Source organism: Etheostoma spectabile, chromosome 6, assembly GCF_008692095.1.
Source record: "Etheostoma spectabile isolate EspeVRDwgs_2016 chromosome 6, UIUC_Espe_1.0, whole genome shotgun sequence".
Lineage (NCBI taxonomy): Eukaryota > Metazoa > Chordata > Actinopteri > Perciformes > Percidae > Etheostoma > Etheostoma spectabile.
Genome location: NC_045738.1, coordinates 1,633,840 through 1,639,739, shown reverse-complemented (window position 1 = coordinate 1,639,739; position 5,900 = coordinate 1,633,840). Strand labels below are relative to the sequence as shown.

The following is a 5,900-nucleotide window of genomic DNA, read 5'->3' as shown; positions in this document are numbered from 1 at the left end:
GTAAGCGTACCCGAGTTAGCCATAGGCTAGTTTTCATTGGCAGTCCCCTAGCCAGATGTTATTAGGCATCCAGTAAATTCGCACTTTGAGATTTATTGATGAAAAGTGCATTATAAATAAAATGTATTGATTTTAGCCCGCATACACGTTTTATCAGCCTAACATTGTTGACACAGAGCAGCTAACGGCTAAGCTAGCGGACATCAGTCACTGCACCTTTCACACCGGCCAGATGCATATGTGTGTGTGTGTTTGTGTGTGTGTGTGGTGTGTGCGCAAAGCCCTGCACTTGCAAACTTGGAGATCAAGGCAGAGAGAAAGACAGCAAAACGTAGTAAAGACTCTTATTCTGAGCTAAAATGGAAACACTGCGCTGCAACATGTCTTTTGGATGTGTCTTTTGGTTTAATTAAGGACATACATTTGAGGATTTTCTGGTTCTACAGTATTAGGGAAAAAGTCGTATAGTTGGGTCCAGCTCTAGATAGTTATAGCTAGTGTCAAAATGGCTTCCAAGTCAAATTCATTTTCAAGCATGCAATACTGGACTGTTTGTGTCATTCATATTATTCATCATCTCACCACAACAAACCACTTTACATTGATTGGTTGTGGCTAATTCTATGCACTGGCCAACATGGTGACAAACTTCTTTTTTTGATATGTAATATGGCGCTAGCCAGCTAGACAATTGTTGTGCACTGCACATTTACTTTCTGCACTTCTGTCTTCTCTGTCATAGAATGGACATAAACCTAACCACTTCACACTAGTGGCACACACTAGTTTTATGACTACTTCTGTGCTTCTATCACAGGGCATATGTTACACGAGAGTAGCAGTATATAAAACACACTGGTAAACACTGACACTAGTAAAATGCACAAGAACACACAATGATTCTATAGATGTTAGAAAAGAAGTTTTCAGTTAAAAGATAAAAATGTAATTTTCTAAATTAAATGTGCAAATTACATTATAATTGACTGAAATCTATTGACTTGCTTTCCCTTAGTGGGACTTTGTAACTTGTTGATGAGTTAACTTACTCAAACCCAGGCAAAGGAGATTTTCTCCTATGGCTCTTAAAATCATGCTATGTGCTATGTGCTACATGAGTCTGAAGTGGGCCTATATAAAAACTAGTGTTGGATATTTTGCATTTGAAGTGATCAAGAATTAGGCAGGGGTTACACTTGTTTTAATATAATTCCTGTGATTGAAAGCTCCAGTTGGACACTAAGCTGTGTACATTTCTAAACTTGCATTCAGATTTGAAAACTGAGCCAGGCGTACTTTAAATGCAAATCTGAAAGAAATGGATAACTATTAGTTCTATTTCGTAAAGGGTTCGCTCTCTATACACAGTTGTGAAGATTTCTTTCCCGCCTTGCACCCAGCATGGGCCTCACATTTTTGAATAGGATGAAACCTACAGAATCTAGTTATTGAGTTAAATGTGACCTAAAGTACCTAAAAAGGAATGTGTAAAAAAAAAAACATTTTTCACATTCCTTCACAATACTACTAGTATACTTTAGAAACCTTTTTTAGATGCATTGTTTAGTTCTGTTAGGTAAGGGCCTTGACAGAGGGATTATTCATAAGCTACAGCAAAAAAACATGACTCTGTGGCCAAATAAATCTTACAAATCAGAAACTAAGCCTTTATCAACATAACACTCATTATGTGCTTGTCATATTAATTGCATAATGACAGCAGCAGAAAGATCACCTTAATGAGGTCATTCTTTGTGCAGCGCAAAAGGCTTTTATACACTAACTCATCTCCTTTCCGCTACCATCCTCAGCATATGATTTCAGGAAAATAATGAGGGCTTCAACCAGCCATTCTCAGGCACGAGGAACTGAAAGGAATGTAGGTGCAGCACCGAGTAAAATGGATGAGGGGGGAGAAAACTTCCAAGCAAGGAGAATAGATCAATGGGGAGACACTAATCAGGTCCATCACGGGGATGCCGATTCTTTTACATGTTAAAAATTCATTGACGCTTTTGTCGTGTTCCCTTCCCAATTTCTGCCTTAATTGAATAGAAGCATTAATAAATTAAAGGCCTCTTTAATCTGTATCAAGGTTTCCATTATGGGTGTACGATTCAAAAGATGTCATGATTCTCACACACACACACACACACACACACACACACACACACACACAAAAACATTTGTATTAATGTGCACAAAGAAGCCAAGAAAAGATAGAAAAATCTTCAAATGGCATCAAATGACAGATGATTAGACAATCGTAAAATATGTCACAAAAAGTTAAATTTTATTTCTATCATTTACATTTTCAAGATAATGGAAAACAAAAAAATTGCGTCTGCAAAAGTTTGGGCACCCTGTAGAGTTAATTCCTTGTACTGCCCCCTTGGCAAGTATCACAGCTTGTAAACGCTTCTTGTAGCCAGCCAAGAGTCGTTCAATTCTTGTTTGAGGTATCTTCACCCATTCTTCCTTTCAAAGTCTTCCAGTTCTTTGAGATTTTTGGGCTGTGTCACACACTGCTCTTTTAAGGTCTATAGGTCATAGATTTTCCAATTATGTTTATGTCAGGAGATTGTGAAGGCCATGGCAAAACCTTCAGTTTATGCCTCTTGATATAATCCACCGTGGATTTTGAGGTGTGTTTAGGATCATTATCCATTTGTAGAAGCCATCCTATTCAACTTCAGCTTTTTCACAGATGGCATGAAGTGCCCAAACCTTTTAACCCCGCTGTGTGTGTGTGTGTGTGTGTGTGTATATATGTGTGTGTGTGTGTGTATATATACACATATATATATATATATAATATTTATTTATTTATTTATTATTCATGTGGATTTGTTTGTTATTTTAACATCCTGTTTCTATGTATGTGTATGATGTCTAAGCTACTGGGACCTTGAATTTCCCCTTGAGGATCAATAAAGTATATATCTATCATGTGATTGCAGTAGACATACAATATAAATAAATATTATTTAAAATTAAAAAACAGGTTTTTTTTGGAATTCTTTGAATCGTTAGAGCTTGAATCACCTGCTCACCATCGTATTTACCCCCGCTGACAATTCACCTGAGCGAACAACACAACACACATTCAGAGAAGGAAGGGAAAAACAAGAAAAAACTAAACTTCTGGTGTTGCCATATTGAAATGAACATTTTTCCAAACAAGTTGCTGGAAGAGAGGGTGGGAAAGTCTGCGCTGCATTTTTCTTGACAAAGTTAAAAAGTTTGTAAGGTAAGGAAGATTGTTTTTTCCTTCTTCTCAGGGATTTTTGTTTTGGAGAGAATTAATTGCGTAAGAGCAGGCGTTCTACTGGCGTACATTTTGGGCCCTAGAGGCACAGCAAAGACTGTCATGGAATTATCATTTTCTGGCGCCACACAACATAGTCCCACATTGTGAGAAAATCCACCACTTGGAAAAGACAAAAGTGTGACTAAAACACAAAGAACAATGTTGCTATTTAGAGGTTTGGGTCGGATCAGCAAAAACCCATCAGAATTTGCTTTTGTCTCATAGCAAAAATGTGTTGTGCTTTTCCTCCTCCTCTCTGAATGGCAGGATTAGTTCCATGTTATTCTAAAAAGTCTGAGCAAAATATCCTGTTTTTTTGTTTGCAAATTGTTAACCCTACATTTAACACAACTAATCAGCAAAGGGTCGTAAACGCTAATTGACAAGACACCTATACTCGGTGTCCACTTTATTTAGGTACATCCTTACAATCTGATGCAATCAAATACAACTGTCCTCCCATGAAGTCTACTATTATGCCTATAACGGTGACTGCAAAAGAGTTGTGAAATAATTACATGTTTAAAGGAGCATTCTGGTCGATTTCAACATGTAGCTCTGTTGTTTGTAAATTTGGAGTGCTGCCAGTAGAGAGAAAAACAAAAACAATTGGTGCTGCCTACACCGAGTTATCCTCCTGCTAGCGTTAGCACCCACCAGGCTTAAACAGGGCAAGTTTTAAACATGTGAAATCAACCATAATTCTCCTCTATTCACAATCAGTGTTCTGCACCCCTTATGTACTATTTGTAAATGGGAAGTATCATAAAATAATACACCTCTCTAAAATATCACTAAATGAATCATTGACCATGAAGTTTGATAATGATGACTGAGATTTCAGGACAATGAAACGTGATGGATTAGTGTTATAAATTGCGGTCGTACAAATTAAAAGGTCCCATGGCATGAAAACTTTACTTTATGGAAGTTTTATAACATTAATGAGTGCCCCCAGCTTGCCTTTGGTCCCCCAGTGGCTAGAAATGGCCCCTTTCCTTTCTATGCTTTGCCCGCCAAGATAATTTGGCCAACCCATAAGAGAGAGAAATTGGGTGTTTCCCAATGTCAAGGAAGGATCCTTCAAAGCCTGAACTTGGAGGATGCCACGTCATCGTCGTCATCAACGTCCGCCGAAGGACTGTTCCAATGTCAAGCATCCTCCGAATTCCTCTAAGGACGGAGTCCTTCATTCAGAAAATTTCCCATAGACAGAGAAGGATGTATATGTGTATCCTTCGCGGTCCCAAATCACCCGCAATCCTATGCGCGTGCCTTTGCTGGCTCTTTAAAAATAATAGCGGACCTAAGCGGGAGGTCGAGCGGCATCGCTGACGGTGAAATGATAATTTAAATGTATGTATCTTTAGTGTGTGCCGTAAATTTGTTATCACCGTTAATGTTTTACATCAATGTAAAGCTTAGAGCTTTAATGCTTGTACAAATTGCTATAATAATTAGGTAGATACACCCCGAGCTAACGTAAGCTAACTGAACCTATTATATAATATTCTGCTGCTAGCTAGGTTGCTGTCTTTGTAAAGTTGAATGTACGGTGGCATGTTCATCTCTTTTTATATGCCGTTACCGTATATGCGTAACGTTAGCAGAGATTTAGAAAGTTGGTGTGTTTATCACTGGTTGTATCTGTAGACGGGAGGTAACACTGCACCGAGTTAACTTCACTATGTTCAACGAAGGCTAACATGTATGAGTAGTTTCCTGTGTAATAACGTTGTGTTCATAACGTAAACATCTTTTTGTTGTGTTAAGCGTCTTTTAACAGGGACTAACGGAGGTGGTCACCAAGGATGACAAAGCCAACGACCAGCAGGGAGACAGAGGCCAAAGAGAGATGTTGAATACATTATTTGCAATATTAAAGATTGGCATTCTAACAATAAAAGCTTTAAATTAACTGGTTTGTCTGTGTCGTTAAGTTTTTGGGCGTGTATATAATATAAACTGTTTTTTCCGTTAAATTGTGGCCTGGACCTGGAATTATTCTGATGCTGGTGTAAAAACTCTTAAGGTTTACATGTTCAAACATTACTATACTGTACAGACAATTAAGTGACATGGCGGGCGATCAGACACAGCTGCCGATGATGGTGTTGCTTCCAGACTGCAGACAAGGAGAAAGTTTTAGGTTGTCATCCAACCTGTCCTGGTAAGATTACAGTTGTATCACAAGTATATTTCAGAATACAGTTGTCCACTGTGTAGTTTTCTTCAACATGAACGTAACTGACAACTCTTGACCATTTAACACACTAACACCTACCTTTACTGTGTTAGCGGGTGTTTATAAATGGTGTTATGGCTTTTCATATGTTTGACGCTTCTGTGTCTACAGTACTATTCAATCTTTCTCACTTGCAGTTTACTGCATGTCATACCTGCCTGTGGTAGCTCATTAGCTAGTAGCGTTTACCTTGTAGTTGCTTATCATATTTTACTTTTCTTGAGCTGTATAATAAGCTAATGTTACATGTATGCAGCAAACTACAAGCTTATTTTAACTGCTATTTTTCTTTTTTAAAACATGTATACCTTGCGAGTTATAAAAACAGATAGCATCTGAATATAA

General features: G+C 38.0%; 1 protein-coding gene across 2 annotated transcripts in view; it reads right to left on the bottom strand.

Moving 5' to 3' along the window:
- LOC116690735 (CUB and sushi domain-containing protein 3) overlaps nt 1–5,900 on the bottom strand; it is a 286,959-nt gene that overhangs the window by 253,781 nt on the left and 27,278 nt on the right. The gene's annotated exons all lie outside the window — the stretch shown is intronic.